Consider the following 18,533-nt stretch of genomic DNA (forward strand, 5'->3'; position numbering starts at 1 on the left):
TCTCTCTAATTCTCTCTTTCTCTCTTTCTTTCTCTCTCTCGGGGGTTCTGAGCCCTAGGACCATGCCTCAGGACTACCTGGCATGATGACTCCTTGCTGTCCCCAGTCCACCTGGCCGTGCTGCTGCTCCAGTTTCAACTGTTCTGCCTGCGGCTATGGAATCCTGACCTGTTCACAGGACGTGCTACCTGTCCCAGACCTATTATTTGATCATGCTGGTCATTTATGAACATTTGAACATCTTGGCCATGTTCTGTTATAATCTCCACCCGGCACAGCCAGAAGAGGACTGGCCACCCCTCATAGCCTGGTTCCTCTCTAGGTTTCTTCCTAGGTTTTGGCCTTTCTAGGGAGTTTTTCCTAGCCAATGTGCTTCAACACCTGCAATGCTTGCTGTATGGGGTTTTAGGCTGGGTTTCTGTACAGCACTTTGAGATATCAGCTGATGTACGAAGGGCTATATAAATACATTTTATTTGATTTGTATGTCAACTTCTGACCCACTGGGAATGTGATGAACGACATAAAAGCTGAAATAAATAATTCTCTCTACTATTATTCTGACATTTCACATTCTTAAAATGAAGTGGTGATCCTAACTGACCTAAGACAGGGAATTTTTTACAAGGTTTAAATATCATGAATTGTGAAAAACTGAGTTTAAATGTGTTTGGCTAAGGTATAAGTAAACTTCCGACCTCAACTGTTGCTACTAGCCAAAACAAAACGTTTTGAAAGTTTAATATTTGGCTGTGTTTTAGTCCATGTGATGTGGATATTTTTGCCTACCATATATCCACCTTGTGTGCAACCAGGTGTCCAGTCCTGATGATGTCACGCCGTGCATCCAGAGTGCTCAGGCGAACTCTGTTACAGAAGCCTATGTGGAGTTTTCTAGGTAGAACGGATGTGTTATTGCTCTTAAGTCCCATTGATACACATTGAAAACCTATAACTTCCAGCTTGTCTCACACGCAAACAAACAAACAAGTACTATAGGCAGTAACCTTATAAGCCAGGACAAGATGTCCACTGTAATGGCCAACTGCTCTCACTCTGGCCTCACACTGTAGGCTACTCACTTCCCACTGTATGTTGTCTCCCACCCTAAAGTGGTGGAATTTGAAATAAAGCAATTTGTGATTTCTGTAATTATCCTGCATTTGAAGGGCAAAATTCTCGCGGAACTAAAAATGTTGACCTTTGCTGACTTTATTCGTCTTTCAAAAAAAAGATGACAAAAGTTGAAAGCTGAATTAAAGAACAAATTCCCCAGATCTAGGCCCTTAGTCACGAGAACACTGACATAACATACCCTATGTCTCCTCATTTGATTTTCATAGATTTTTCCCTCCACCTAATGCGTCTAAGATATGAATTAAAATGAGATTATGCAGCGGCTCAGCAATTAAGCATCTTTACAACCCTTTGGTTTCCTAAGCTGCCCAACAGTTTACCTCCCTTTCCTCCCGACTGCTCCCCCAGAAGGTCCCGGGCCCGTGAAGCCCCTACCAAGCCCCTACCAAGCCCCTACCATTCCCACCTGTGGAGAGGAGAGCATAATGTCCTAAGTCCATCTTAGTGTTCTTCCCAAAGGCTTTGGCCAACAGATGGATCCTCAAATCCCCTGGTTTCCTCTGGGCTTGAACATGTGTTCATCATGCCCCCCACCCCAACAACAGATATGTTTTTCCACATTACATCTCTTCTGACTGTGGTTCAGCCTGCCATGTATTTGTTCCTAACCGACAAGCAATATTTTGTGTCCAAAACTGAGCCATTCAATAAATGAACGTATTTTTCTCAGATTCTATTGTTTGAAACATTGCTAAAAACAATCCTACTTAGATTTGTAATAGCTGTTTTAATCTCTTCAAGCATCTTTCTCAACCAAAGAACGCAACTTGTTGTGCCTATGCTGAGAAGAACACAAGTTAATATCTTAAAACTGTCAACTCAGTTCTTACCGAACGTTCTCTTACACTCACTCAATGCCATGAAAGTGTTACGTTTTGGAAAAAGCGTGTGTGAAAACTCCCTGTGAGAAGCCCACACTGTCCAAAACAAAGCTCACACTGTAAAATGACATTCGTGACAGGCCGGTGTCTTTTTCTAGTTATCCATGTGTTCTCTTGACAACTGAAAAGAGCACGGTCCACCCCGATCATGATGGCCATTGTTCCTGCAGTCAGAGGCCATGATATCACAGTGGGACAGATTCCAGCCAGCCAACATGTCCCTTTGTCTCCAATTATGATAATGTAAAAGCCTTGGCTCCACGGAACCTGTCTGTGTGTGTGCCCAAATTCCCAGCGGACATTCCTGTTCTCTTCATATGGAGGAGGGGGTCTATCAATCCTACAGTATGTCCTATGGTTTGTATTCCGCTCTTGAGAATGTGATGAGCTCGTGCTGCCACATTTGGTAACACTTTATTTGGAGAGTCCCCTTACATATTCTTATAGATGTTCAACTGTTCAAATCATTGTTTAATTCAATATCCACTAACCCTAGGCCTATAACCTAACCCTTAACCCTCAACCTAACCCGAGATTCTAAAATGCAGATGTACGTTCAGCCAGTGTAGAAGGTGATCGACCTTAGTGTTGCTGCCCACTAAGGCAGCACTAACCCAGGGCAGACATCAGACAGAGGATGACAGGCATCTTTGTGGTGTGTGCTGCCTGCATGTGGCTCGCTGGGCTCACGGAGAGAATAATGGCGGTGTTGTTGCCGTGAGCAGCCTTAATGGTTTGTGATTAAGGAGACACACCAGGTTGTGTTGCTAATGACAGGGTTCACTGACGACATCAGCCCTGTCCTGCCACTCAAACGGACCCACTATGAATGCCATCATTGTTCTTACTCAGACTCCGAGAGGCAAAAGTTGCCATTGTGTGCTTTTCTAGGTCACAGGATACATATTTATGTGGCTGAAAAGATTAAGTAAGAGAGAGATTTACTCATCGTCTATTCCCGTCTATTCTAGTGTTTAATTTTGTCAGTGTGTTAGTTCTGCATTGATAAACTGACGCACAGTGGGATCCACCTGCCCTCAGTAGCCAAGGATTTAATTATCAGTAGTAAAAGATTTTAGCTACTCATGCAAGACCTATTGTTGTTTATTAATCACCACTTCCTTGTCATGTTAGATTGTGAGTTTCCCCACCACAACCTGCAGTTCATTATCACAAGATTTCACAATGGCATTTTACTCCAATGACATCAATTAATCAAATCTCCCTCATGGGATCTTGTTTTAACAAGTTACAGATGTACGTTTGCTATGTTACGTCTAGTCTATGAGACCAGGGCTTGCCAAACATAGCTACACTAACTGTCAACCGTGTGTGGCCAAACGCCTGGCCAGTGTTGTCATCGTCTATCCGATGTAGTGCGCGTGCGTCCGGCCATATGAAAAGCCAAAGCGATACATACAGTGAAATCGTTAGCGTGAAGAAGAAGAAGACAAGAAGAAGACCACAGGTGTTCTGAGCTCCCTAATTCCCCACACCTGTGAGGGCACATGGGCAGCGCCTTTTCACCAACACCTGTCAGCAGGCCGGCTTTTTCAAAAGGAACCTTCTATCCTTCTCAACGTCCTCCCAATGCCCCAACAACAGCCATTGTTACCACAGCCCACCTATTGAAAGCAGGGCGGGGGAGCCCATCATTAATAAAAGCTGCTGTCAGTAGCTGTGAGGCACCGAGGATCAGCTCTAGTTTGCACCCCACAATCGCCCTGACCACATCTCTTTCAGGGCCAGAGGAAGGAAGGGATAGGTGGCCATAAAGGAATTCAAACGATATTGACATTTTTACACAATGTCTGTGAGAGGGGGCACAGATGGTCGGGGAGGGAGGGAGAAGCGGTGGTGAATATCCCGCTAGCGGGCTGAGGATGTGTTATAATTTTCCAAAAGCCCTGCTTGAATATGAGGCAACATGTTGCGCTCAGCGGGATGCCATGTCCGCAGAGAAGCAATTTTTTATTTCCCCTCCCTACGCAGGCAGAAGCAGCAGCAGCAACACGACTTAAGCATGACCTTTTGTGTGAGCCGAGCGGAGCACCACACTAAGCTACTGACACTAAGTGCCACAATTCTCTGAATTCTCAATTTACCAAAAGGCAAAGCCTGTCAAAAAAATGTTACCGTTTGGCACAACCTTCGGCACATATTTTGAATTTGACTACAGGCCAAAGGATGGGGATGAGTGCCGTGTTGTGCTGTGAGAGCCTATCTCTGCCTGTGCCTGTGTGCCGTAATCAGAGGCTGTTTATTGTCCGTAAAGGGTCAAGGAGATGAGATTTGGAGTTTACTGCTGCTTGGGTGCGTCAAGTTGTTCACTGCTGACAGTAATAGGAGCCCAGCAGGGGACCACTCCAATGACGTGTGTTTGTTGGGCAACTGTGCCTCAGTGCTGCAGGAGTGCATTAAAATGATGACCTAAAGAGCACACACACACAATCAGTGGGCTACGCAGTGCATTCCTTCTGCTCCCAGGAACATCACTCTGGTCATGCAATGTTCTCCCTCTCACAGCATTCTCTATATCTTCAGTATTTCAGTCAGAGTGGGGCTGAGTGCACTATGGGGTGCAATGGGATGGTCTTGGTGAGTTTACTACACAGCTCTCCACACATTGCTGTAGTGATATGCCACTGGTTAAAAATGGGTTCAATCAATGCTGTTTCCATGTCATTTCGACAAAATAAACCTATGTGATGACATTGAATCATTTGCAAAGGTCATCGACGTAAGGGAATTTAATATTTTTTTCCACTCAACTTTTAACCGTAATCCAATGATGGTGATATTTGCTGTTGGTTTGACGTCGATTTCACATTATTTGACAACTGAAGAAAATGCTAATCAAAACTAGGACATTGAAATGACGTCTGCACTCAGTGGGATTGTTTGGGAAAGTGTGTGTGTGTACAGTACATGTACATTACATATGCATGTAATATAAATGTGTGTCTGTGTACACACATTCTTCCTGGTTGCTTGTCTTCTCTATCCACACCATAGATAAGGTGCCTAGAGAGGTTGTCTGAGGTCAGTGTCCTCAGATGGCTTCGTTTCTGGGCTCTCTGCTCTCTGCTTAGACTCAGAGTGTTCAGTAACTGCTCAGTAAGCACAGCAGTTGGTAGTTTGGTCCCATCCCATCTTCTACTGGCATCACTTCACCACGTCATCCCTGAATTGATTCACAGCCACTCAGACAGTAGGACTGCTTTGTCACCGGAATGGCTTTCTGACTGAAAGCACATTTTTTACTCTGTAAAAAAAACAACATGTAGCTTATACATTAAGCTCTTTTTTTGGTCAGCTGGCTTCATATCTCTTTATCATTGGCCATCTGATAATCGGATGGAAATGTATTTGAACAGCGAGTGGTGCATTTATTTTATTTTATCTGAAAAGTAATGTTGCTCTCTTTAGATGATGTTGAAAGAGGAACAGAGCCCATTGGAGCTTTAAACGCATCTGGTCTCTCTCTCTCTCTCTCTCTCTCTCTCTCTCTCTCTCTCTCTCTCTCTCTCTCTCTATGGGCGTGGTCTGATCATCGCTCCTGCCAAACCGCCCTCTTTCTCACTCTCACAGAACTGTCACCCCCGAGCCGAGGCCCGACAATTTTCTGTAATAAATTGGCAGATAATAGGCATGTCCAGTGGCCATTGTTTTGTCGGGGTAAAGTGTTTCAAATGATTTTAACCGGTGAGGCTGAAGAATACATTTCGTATTACGCATGTCAGTGATGTACAACGGCGCATTAGCAAAAGAAAATGATTGGGTATGATGCCAAACTCTGTAATCAAGGCCTCTCGCAGAGCCTATGTGCCAGACAAAAGACTGCACAAAATCCCAAGCGTTAGCTATGCATGCTTTTCAGTTGCCGTGGCTAAGGGGGGTGTGCCACGCAGGGACAACATGCATGCGCACTTTGTTGTATTGCTCCTCCACAGATGCTTTTTTGTTCACATTTTCAAGCTTTGTCAATTCTACTCTTCTCTCTCTGAGCCGACTGCCTCCCAAAAACCAGAGAGAACGTGACAGAGAGATGCCCTTCAAAAAAAGCTCTGTTAAACACAATTGTGACTTACTTTGGGGTCAGAGGAGGAGAAGGTTGGATACAGAGCTGGCTGAGCTGTAGACTTGGACGGGTGAATATACAGTGGAAATAGTAAGTAGATAGGTAGCTGGTCAGTTGGCAATAAGGCCTTCTGTCCATCTTGGGGCAACCTGTAACCTCGGTGCACTGCCACGACAAGACACACAGGTCTGGTGTCCTTGACACAGATTAATCCAAGTTCAAGACTTGTCCTATATTTTACTCGGATTTTTAAAAAAATCATAGTTGTAGTACGCATGGCTTTGACAGGTAGTATGTTGCTATTTGTACTGGTAGGTTCAAGGCCAGAAGTTTGGGTCAATGAGTTTGTTGCACATAGCAGCTCATTTATTTGCGACAGATTTATATGATTTATAGTCACACTTGATCTGTGTTTGTGAAGTACAGATGTAGAATCTTAATTTGATCACTCTTTTGTTGCTGAGAATTTTCCTGCACAGCAGTAAATGCAAAGTTGTAGTGTGTTTGAGGTTTAAAAAGGCTTCAAAGTTTGGAATTTCCACTTTAAAATGTCAGACTTAAATTTGCTCTAACAAAAAATGTATCATCCCCCACAAAAACAGTCATTGAATTGTAGTCCACATAATAATTAACGTTTCCTGTTTCTGCAGGATTATTTTCCTGCTGTAGCAAACTGTCTCAAATTAAGATCCTACATCTGTATCCATAGTATATGATAATGATGAGGTAATGCTGAATGGACAGAACAATACTGCTAATAATGTGTTAAATAGCGAGGTCGTGGGAAAAGCACAGTCTTGCCAATTAGTGGGATAGTGCTGATTAACCCTCCCGATGCCACATTGTGTAGACCCTGGGGTGGGATTCAACAGGCCACAATAGACACCCCTCAACACAAAAACAAACCTCTAGCTCATCTTTAGGGACGTGCGTGCGTGTTTGTGTGTTTGTGTGTGCTCGGAGGGAACTTGTTGAGGTTAAGCTTTCAGTTTGTATCGCAAGCCTTAACCAACTCTACAGCTAACTAGTATATTTATATGAATGCCGGCCACGTTCATAAGAGACTTCATATACATCGGTTAGAAGTTAGGTATAAAACAGGACAAATCTCAAACAAGTTCAACCCAGCCCATAGGTGTTGTCGGACGAGGGTCCTGCAGAGGACAGATGGATGATCTATTCAAAGCTCCTCTATGTGTCTGGTGTTTGATGGGCCACATGAAAGTCAGAGTCATCAACATGACTCATTGTAGTTCCAGAACCCCGACAATTAATGTTTGATGTTCTGTTTCCAGGGCATTGGTTTCTGCGCTACATTTAAACACGGATGTGTTCTTGTCAAAACGCTCTTGTGAATGCAATAGTGCATATCTGTTTTATAGCAGGAGATGCACTGGTTGTTTAGATTCGATACATTTTTAAAATGTTGATTTTTATGCGATTCACTTTTGTGGCGTCTCACATGGCATATTCCAGTTTGGACAAGAGAACAGATCGTGTTGTTTTTAGCTTGATGTTGCGACTACAGTACAGAGATACCTGTATCTGTGTGTAACCTCAAGAGATTTTAATTGGCCATCTGCAAATGTGTTTTGTCTTTCTGTCTTTTTCTCATGCTCTAAATATGAGTGTTTCTCGGAGCAGCACAAACAACACATTTTATTCCAAAAACATTCACGAACATGGACCATCACTGCAATTCCAGAGACGCATATCTTTGTTTACCCTGACACAACCTTTTTCTGAAAATGATGCTGCATTGTGTATCAGTCTGAAGACATAACGTGAGTTTATTCCCATGGGAACGAGCCCTTTAAATGGCCTTCTGTCGGTTGATGTGTCTGAGAGTCAGTGGCAACAATATTGCTCATATGCAGTTATTCCCAGGTCCTCCAACGAGATAGAGCTATGAAAGTGTGAGTACTCAGCTTTCTCCTGCTCCCTACCATGACTGAGAGATCCCACTGGGCACACACTGGTTGAATCAATGTTGTTTCCAATTCATTTCAATGAAATTACGCTGAACCAATGTGGAATAGACGTTGAATTGACGTCTGTCCCCAGTGGGATGCTTTTCCACTGTAGAAAGAGGAGCAGTATTTGCACTATAAGTGTTCAGTGAGGGGACATAGAGATTTCGAAGCTACTCCGATGTGTAGAATACTTGGTAAATGTTTTGTAAATCATCCCTAAGTCTAGATCATTTCTGGGTAGGTGGCTGAGAAGTTGTTTGTTTTATGATAAGGATTCCTATTGTCACATGAGATGACGCTGGAGAGACGAAGCAGGTACGGGGAGTAAAACATTTAATATAGAACGGACATGGCATCAGCTCTGGGTCGCCACTGATTGAACCGGGGGCGCCTAAGCCAGCCCGTCAGGTGTTCACGTCCTGGCTGGCTTGAGAGGTTTCCTTGCCCGGGTTGGCTCGGATGGCGCCCATCCCACATTGGGCCTCAGCCAGATCGTCAGTTCTTGTTCGCCCAGACGGTCCAGGAGTTTTTTTGTTTGTTTTGTTGGTGACGTCAGGGTGGATTCCACCGTCGATGGAACCGGGGGTGTCTAAGCCAGCTCGTTGGGCTTTCACACCCTGGCTGGCTTGAGAGGTTTCCTTCCCTCGGTTGGCTCGGCGGCTTCCCATCCCACGTCACTCTCTACCGGATCATCGGACTCACTCTCTGCAGCGGGATCAACAGGCGTCTTGCCTCAGCCGGATCGCCGGGCTTCCATGCCTCAGCCGGCTCGCCAGGCTCTCACACCCCAACTGGCTTGCCCAGCGCCCATTTCTCGGCCGGTTCACCCAGGTGGGACGCCACCTGAACCCAGGTGGGACTCCACCCAGGTGAACCCTTGGGGGGGGGGGATTACTGTCACGTCTGCCCCCTCTGTTTATACGCCTGTTTATTTCCTCCCCTATATTTGTCAGTTCCCCAGTTCTGTTCCCGCTGCTGCATTCATTATTTATTTGTTGGTGTTACTCGTTTGCTGAAGCTGTTCCTGCCTCTTGCTGACGCTGTTCCTGTCTGTACGTTATTTATTACTCCCTGTTTCAGCTTCATCTCTCCAGCATCATCATATGTGACACCTATGGTCTGGAACCCCCTTTACTCTGGTACTCCTTTTATCATTTGTGTAGTGAGCACAAATAATTCTCGCTCTAAGATAGCCTGGTCTCAAACATACGGTAACAAGTGTGAACCTCCCATAGCAGAACAATGAGAGCAAATCCCAACGTTTCTGGAAGATTGCATGTAATTGCATGTATATTGCAATATATATATTCACCCGTCCACATTGAGCCCATTGCCACAAGTCACAGATATGGTTCTGTATGAGCTTTCTTGAGCCTGGGTAGATTTACAGTCTGTCATGGTTTTGGACCCCATTAAGATCCAAGGGTTAAGCTGAAGGCCTTACGTCTTAGTGCTAGGGTCAATATTTCTTGACAAATGGTTGGAAGAGTGCTGGAAATGCAAAGGTCAGGGGTCGCAACCTTTTTGACCTCTCAACCAGTGGCCCTTAATACGTTTTACCTCTGGATCGTCAACAGAATGGCCAAACATATGTCAAGGATAATTCAAGGTCAAATGGACCTGACCTGATAATCTACTTTGAAAGAGTCCAACTCCAGTCATTTACTGTGTTTAACCAGGCCTATATCTTCTGATGATCTTCTGGACTTTATTGGACCTTTTAAATAGTGAACAAACTGTGAGCCAAGAGACAGAAAAGATCTGCAAATATGCCCAAATCAACAGGCCCCTAGTTACTGGTTCAACAAACAGGCAAGAAAAGATCTTAAACATGGTCTACTTTGAACTTGACATAATGTTTACTTCGAATTGATTGAAAATCCCATTGAATGCAATTCTTTGGGACAAAGACACACAACACAGAATTAAGGCCTAACAAAAGGCTTTAGACGATATTTTAACATCGTAAATTGACCTTGTCGACCTGTTCACCTACCCCCACCTCTCTCTCTCTATTCTGTACCTCCCACCCTCTCCCCTTACCCACAAGGTCGTCCCCAATTGGGGTCCAGAGCCAATGGGGACACACAACCTTTATGTGTTCTTTAACGGTCCACTAAATGGGTTTTGAGGTCAAGCGATTAGTCTCTCAGGTCAACCCTGGCACCTGCATGGTAACACTGATTACACAATAAGGGCAGTCTGCAAGGAGGCTGCATTTGGTAAGCGTAAACGGCTGTAGGAGATGAATTGATAGATTTGAGAAACAATCCTCGTTCTTAAAAGCTCCATTCAGCACTTCGATAAAAGGTTTTTGTTGTAGAACCTTCCGTAAAAGGAGAGAGAGGCTATCAGATTCTTGAGGTCAGCCACCATGGCTGAAGAGAAGCGAAGTTATTTCTAAAGCCTCCCTGTCCATGGTCTCTGTTTCGTCCCTGTGAGAGATGGCGTTTAACAGCCCAGATTACAGTAGAGTGGCGGAGGAAGAATTACGCATCCTTTTATTCTCGCTAGTCTCCGCTTCAATTGCATACAACTGCCTCCCCTCTCACCATGCCGAGCCCTTCATGCATGAGCTTGTCCGCTTTTCAATAGCCTTTGTGTTAGTCAGGATTCAAACAAGATAGGTTGCCTGCCTTTGACTCCTCTGCTCTCTCTCTCTCCTAGGAGAAATATTTCACCTGTCACACAACGAAGAATGTTTTGGGATCACTTGCTACTGTAAAAATCCACTTTGGGATTTAAATTGAATGAATGATTTTCAAAAAGTCTCATCCAAAAGGCTGAGGTTGGCTTTATTCAGGCACTGTGTATTTGCTGACGTGGTGATTTGCATAGTCTTTCAGGGAGCTCAGGGAGAGTGAAATCCTGTTGTAAACCCATCGGCAACTTTAAACAGCGCCACGGTACACACAAAGCTGCCTTGAGAAGTGCATTCGTTTCCATAATGTGTGGTGGGATTAGAATTGATTCGATTTAAAACCTTATCATTGTTATTTAGAAAGATGATAGCGCGTCAATCATCTAGAAGCATACATAATCAGAGCGATGTCAACCACCCAAACAATAACGGACATTACATCATCACTGTGAGACATCTCTCTATAGGATACAACTCAAGGCATGACCAAGATCTAGTACCTCCTTGACTATGATTGATGAAACTGTATATCTACCGAGTCCATTCCCAAGCCTCCTGTACTGGGGATCCTTTCTCCTCTGCAGTCTTATGGCAGAGGCCTGGGACCGAGGGGACTGTTTGCTCTCTGGGTCCTGGGACCTAATTAATAATGTTTGTTCAGCCCATTGTGAAGAGGGATAGTAAGGTCACTAACTCGAACAGCAAAAGGAGTTTTAAAAGCCTTGGAAATGCATAAATTATGTAAATATGTCTGTTGCCTTTAATACGTATTGTTCCCCTTATTCAGAGGAATCTGTGAGAAACGAAGCACCCAGATCTCTATTGACCCCGCCAAAGGGTTTTGGATGAAAACCACGAATGCCATATATAAATGTTCATATAGGCTATATGGTACCGCATATTATATGTTAATTAATGTGTTCATGGACTCAATTCTTGACATTATTCTTTGAACATAATACTTAGATGCATGCAGATATCATGTTTATCTCCAACCACTACATACAGCTGTCTATAGTCGTTTTGATATTCATGGCCGTTTTGGATTTATGCGTAATGGGGAATAAAGCCAAAGCGGCCATGTTTGTCCCTTCCTTGATCAGTGTTGTATTGTATCGTTCCTGCTGGCTGGTAGTTTGGCAGGCCAGGCAGATATGGCAGTAGATTCATGGTTATATGAGTACCAGAATGCTGCAGAGAAGCCAGGGCCCAGGGCCCACCACACTCTGAAGTGAGGCCTCAGCCCCCATACCGTTCCATCCCACTACACACACAACCCCAGTACAACAGAGCACCAGGCCATCTTGTGGTTCACTACAATCGCTCAAGAGAGAGGATTTTGGATCAGTAAGTACCAAAAACGAAAGAGGGGATTGAAAGGGGGCGAGGGAGCGAGGAGCTGAAGGGTGTCCTGTGAGTTGTGATCTTTGTTCAGTTCCGAGGGGCTTATGTTCCTGGGCTTCTCTCCTAACAATCAGAGAGGGAGCGGTCTTCTACAAGCAGGGCCTCTCTCATCTCTCTGTCCACTCTAAGTTTCACCTCATTCTGGGAAGAATGGCCGCCATTGTAGATATAGCACCTCTTATAGATCCTGTACCAACCTATGAGCTTGTAATGGACTAATCTGGGCCTCCTCTCCCTTGGGAGTGAGGGAATTCCTAGAGGTTTAATTAAATGACTAGTTAATTGATTCCTGTATTGATGTTCTTGTTAGGAGGTGAAAAGCGAATACACAATGACGTGGCAACAGTCAGTTACAGACTTGGCCGGGGATTCCTGGTCTAAAAATGGAACAGAGAGGATGGTTGTCCCAATAGAACAAAGCACTAGGAAGGTAAACAATCAAAATATTTGCATTGATGGTAATTAGCTAAAACCGAATGTCAGTGATTTGGATGTTACTCTATAAGTAGTTCTAACAAAATTACAGGGAATCATTTTCATTTCAGACCGGTTAGACACTTTCTTGGACAAAGATCACCTTTGTTCCACACGTTTCCCTGAATTGAACCCAAGTTTATTTGTAACTGCTAATGGCTGTGCTATGCATGGGGCTACGACAGTAGGTTTTAGTTTCATTGGAAAGTTGTTACTTTTTTTTATTTTTACAGAGTGAGGCTAGATCAAGCTTCAAAGCCAGTGTTCAATTACCAAGAAAGCAGAGAAAGTCTTTACAGTGTTTTCTGTTATGACTAACAGCTTTCGTATTGCCATTTCTTTTCATTTTTTTTCACCATTTCGATTAGTTCTGCCTTCTTTATCAAGCACATTCTCAAAGTTGTGTGAAAACCAACACTTCAGGGAATCCATTTTTTCTCAGGGTGCATTTCTTCCCTAATTATTTCAGGGCTCTCCAAACCTGTTCCTGAAGAGCTACCCTCCTGTGGGTTTTCTCTCCAAAACTGTTCCTGGAGAGCTACCCTCCTGTAGGTTTACTCTCCAAACCTGTTCCTGAAGAGCTACCCTCCTGTAGGTTTACTCTCAAAACCTGTTCCTGAAGAGCTACCCTCCTGTAGGTTTACTCTCAAAACCTGTTCCTGAAGAGCTACTCTCCTGTAGGTTTACTCTCCAAACCTGTTCCTGAAGAGCTACCCTCCTGTAGGTTTACTCTCAAAACCTGTTCCTGAAGAGCTACTCTCCTGTAGGTTTACTCTCCAAACCTGTTCCTGAAGAGCTACCCTCCTGTAGGTTTACTCTCCAAACCTGTTCCTGAAGAGCTACCCTCCTGTAGGTTTACTCTCAAAACCTGTTCCTGAAGAGCTACCCTCCTGTAGGTTTACTCTCAAAACCTGTTCCTGGAGAGCTACCATCCTGTAGATTTACTCTCCAAACCTGTTCCTGGAGAGCTACCCTCCTGTAGGTTTACTCTCCAAACCTGTTCCTGGAGAGCTACCCTCCTGTAGGTTTACTCTCCAAACCTGTTCCTGAAGAGCTACCCTCCTGTAGGTTTACTCTCAAAACCTGTTCCTGGAGAGCTACCATCCTGTAGATTTACTCTCCAAACCTGTTCCTGGAGAGCTACCCTTCTGTAGGTTTACTCTCCAACCTGTTCCTGGAGAGCCACCCTCCTGTAGGTTTACTCTCCAAACCTGTTCCTGGAGAGCTACCCTCCTGTAGGTTTACTCTCCAACCGGTTCCTGGAGAGCTACCCTCTGTAGGTTTACTCTCCAACCTGTTCCTGGAGAGCTACTCTCCTGTAGGTTTTTGCTACAACCACAGTTGTAACTAACCTGTTCAGTTTATGAACTAGCTAATTATTAGAATCACGTGTGTTAGATTAGGGTTGTAGTGAAAACCATACAGGGTGGTAGCTCTCCAGGAATAGGGTTGGAGAGCCCTGGTTTAAATTACAGTCCGGCATGTTTTAACTATCGCCTTTTAGTTTATGATTTTTGATTGGATTTCATAGAAAGGGACCCATCAATGATGAGGGCCTTCTGCCCAGTGATGCCAACTTAGCAATTTTGTTGCTAGATTTAGCAACTTTTCAGAGTACCCTGACAACTTTTTTTTCAAACAGCACCTAGCAACAAATTTAGCTACTTTTAAAAATGTATTTGGAACTTTTAGCAACTTTTGAAAAGTGACTCAAATGCATTGTCAGCAGCAGGCGTTCAGCTCGTGCACAGGCAGCAGCAGGCCAGCAGCCATTTCAGCAAACTGCAAATCATTGTTGGCTGACTGCAGCATCAGTAGTATGCGTTCGACGAGACAAACCCAATGAATATAGTTGGTCACAGATTTTTAATCTTGAACAGAACTTATAACATCAATCAACGTGTCTCAATCAAAATTGTATAGCCAGAAGTACAGAAAAGAGTGGGAGTCTGTACCTGAATTTAAAGGGTGGTTGAAGCCAGTAATTGGGGATGATTTACGGGCATACTGTGCATACTGCAAATCAGATATTCTTGCAAAAATGTATGACATCAAAAAACATTGTGCAACAGCAAAACATGTAAATACACCAAAACCGAACAAGCCCACAACGCAGTCTACATCACCACAGTTGGTTAAGAAAGTGGAGAACTGCAAAAGTGCAGAAGCTACTATGGCAATGGCCACTGCAGAGCATTGTTCGCTGCTAGCATGCGACCATTTAGGTATGGCTTGCAAAGCTGCCTTTTCAGATCCTGTGTCAGCAACAAACTTCCAAATGCACCGCACCAAGTGCACAGAAATGATTAGGGGAGTACTGGCTCCTTGTTTTCTCAAAAGGGTAACATCAGACGTGGGGGATGAGAAGTTCTGTCTCCTTTTGGATGAGTCCACTGATGTGTCTCGAAATACCTGGGTGTGGTGATTCGGTATTTCAGTGCTAAAAAAAGGAACCGTTGTGTCCATATTTCTTGGGCTGGTTGAATTGGAGGGAGGCGATGCCAGATCAATAGCAAAGGCGGTAGTTGAGTTTCTTGAGAAGTGTAACCTTAAAAAAGAGAATGTTCAGGGTATTGGCACTGATAATGCAACCTTGATGACTGGGGTGCACAACGGGGTGCACAAGATTTTAAAGGAAGAATGTGCATTGCCCAATTTGGTACACATCCGCTGTGTGTGCCAGTCTTTACAATTGGCTGTCTGTGCAGCATCCAAAGAAACCATGCCTAGGAGTGTTGAGTAGTTAATCAGGGAAACCAACAACTGGTTTTCGATTTCCCCAAAATGGCAAGAGGTGTACAAAGCAGTGTATGCCACAATTAATTGTGGCCAGAAACCCCTGCAGATCACCAAAGTGTGTGCCACATGTTGGCTATCGATTGAGCCTGCGGTAACTCGTATATTGAGCAAGTGGGAAGACTGAAACTCCACTTGGAGTTGACCAAGGCCAGTGAGCATGGCTACATGGTGGATGTGCTCCACACCATGCAAGACCAACTATGTCTACCTGACATTCTTGAAATCAATCCTGTCCGACATACAAGTTGCAGTGACGTTAAGATGGCGCCGGAGGAGATGGCTGCCGTTTTACGGTCTCCTAACCAATTGTGCTATTTATTTTTTCCCCGCGATATTTGTAAATGATTTTGTACACAATGTTTCTGCAACCGTATCTTACGACAGAAAAGAGCTTCTGGATATCAGGACAGCGATCACTCACCTCGGATTAGACAAAGATGTTTTCAACAACAAGCAGGACTCACACGATTTTCTCCAAACACCCCACAGGGCAGACATCCCAATTATTCGCAGAACGAAAAGCCGGATGCCTTGTCCGGACCAGCAGAAGGCGAGTAGGAAAGCTGCCGTTACCGTCAATATTACTCGCCAATGTGCAGTCATTGGACAATAAACTAGATGAGGTACGATCACGAATATCCTACCAACAGGACATCAAAAACTGTACTATCCTATGTTTCATGGAAATGTGGCTGAATGACAACATGGGTATTCAGCTAGCGGGATATACGCTGCACCGTTAGGATAGAACAACACAATCTGGTGATACGAGGGGGGACGGTCTGTGCATATTTGTAAACAACAGCTGGTGGAAATCTCTAGATTTTGCTCGCCTGAAGTAGAGTATATTGTGATAAATTGCAGGCCACACTACTTGCCTAGAGAGTTCTCAGCTATACTTTTCGTGGCTGTTTATTTTCCACCACCACAAACAGATACGGGCACTAAGACTGCACTCAGTCAGAAATAAGCAAACAGGAAACCGCTCACCCGGAGGTGGTGCTCCTAATGTCCGGAGACTTTAATGCACGGAAACTTAAATAATTTCTACCAAATCTCTATCAACATGTTAAATGTGCATCCAGAGGGAAACAAATTATAGATCACCTGTACTCCACACACAGAGACGCGTACAACGCTCTCCCTCGCCCTCCATTTGGTAAATCTGACCACAACTCTATCCTCCTGATTCCTGCGTACAAGCAAGAATTAAAGCAGGATCACCAGTGACTCGGTCTATAAAAAAGTGTTCAGATGAAGCAGATGCTAAACTACAGGACTGTTTTCCTATCACAGACTGGAACATGTTCCGGGATTCTTCCGATGATATTGAGGAATACACCACATCAGTCACTGGCTTTATCAATAAGTGCATTGAGGACGTCATCCCCACAGTGACTGTACGTACATACCCCAACCAGAAGCCATGGATTACAGGCAACATTCACACTGAGCTAAAGGGTAGAGCTGCCGCTTTCAAGGTGCGGGACTATAACCTGGAAGCTTACAAGAAATCCCGCTATGCCCTGCGACGAACCATCAAACAGGCAACGCGTCAATACAGGGCTAAGATTGAATTATACTACACCGGCTCCGACACTCGTCGGATGTGGCAGGGCTTGCAAACTATTACAGACTACAAAGTGAAGCACAGCCGCGAGCTGCCCAGTGACACGAGCCTATCAGGAGTGCTAAATCACTTCTATGCTCGCTTCGAGGCAAGCAACACTGAGGCATGCATGAGAGCATCAGCTGTTCCGGACGACTGTGTGATCACGCTCTCCTGAGCCGACGTGAGTAAGATCTTTAAACAGGTCAACATACACAAGGCTGCGGAGCCAGATGCATTTCCAGGACGTGTGCTACGGGCATGTGCTGACCAACTGGCAGGTGTCTTCAATGACATTTTCAAAATGTCCCTGATTGAGTCTGTAATACCAACATGTTTCGAGCAGACCACCATTGTCCCTGTGCCCAAGAACACAAAGGCAACCTGCCTATATGACTACAGACCTGTAGCACTCACGTCCGTAGCCATGAAGTGCTATGAAAGGCTGGTAATGTCACACATCAACACCATTATCCCAGAAACCCTAGACCCACTCCAATTTGCATACCGCCCAAACAGATCCACAGATGATGCAATCTCTATTGCACTCCACACTGCCCTTTCCCACCTGGACAAAAGGAACACCTATGTGAGAATGCTATTCATTGACTACAGCTCAGTGTTCAACAGCATAGTACCCTCAAAGTTCATCACTAATCTAAGGACCCTGGGACTAAACACCTCCCTCTGCAACTGGATCCTGGACTTCCTGACGGGCCGCCCCCAGGTGGTGAGGGTAGGTAGCAACACATCTGCCATGCTGATCCTCAACACTGGAGCTCCCCAGGGGTGCGCGCTCAGTCCCCTCCTGTACTCCCTGTTCACCCACGACTGCATGGCCAGGCACGACTCCAACACCATCATTAAGTTTGCAGATGACACAACAGTGGTAGGCCTGATCATTGACAAAGACGAGACAGCCTATAGAGAGGAGGTCAGAGACCTGACCGGGTGGTGCCAGAATAACAACCTATCCCTCAACGTAACCAAGACTAAGGAGATTATCTTGGCCTACAGTAAAAGGAGCACCGAGCACACCCCCATTATCATCGACGGGGCTATAGTGGGGCAGGTTGAGAGCTTCAAGTTCCTTGGTGTCCACATCAACAACAAACTAGAATGGTCCAAACACACCAAGACAGTCGTGAAGAGGGCACGACAATGCCTATTCCCCATCAGGAAACTAAAAAGATTTGGCATGGGTCCTCAGATCCTCAAATGGTTCTACAGCTGCAACATCGAGAGCATCCTGACCGGTTGCATCACTGCCTGGTACGGCAATTGCTCAGCCTCCGACCGCAAGGCACTTCAGAGGGTAGTGCGTATGGCAAAGCTGCCTGCCATCCAGGACCTCTACACCAGGTGGTGCCAGAGGAAGGTCCTAAAAATTGTCAAAGACTCCAGCCACCCCAGTCATAGACTGTTCTCTCTACTACCGCATGGCAAGTGGTACCGGAGTGCCAAGTCTAGGACAAAAAGGCTTCTCAGCAGTTTTTACCCCCAAGCCATAAGACTCCTGAACAGGTAACCAAAT

Source organism: Oncorhynchus tshawytscha, linkage group LG07, assembly GCF_018296145.1.
Source record: "Oncorhynchus tshawytscha isolate Ot180627B linkage group LG07, Otsh_v2.0, whole genome shotgun sequence".
Taxonomy (NCBI): Eukaryota; Metazoa; Chordata; class Actinopteri; order Salmoniformes; family Salmonidae; genus Oncorhynchus; species Oncorhynchus tshawytscha.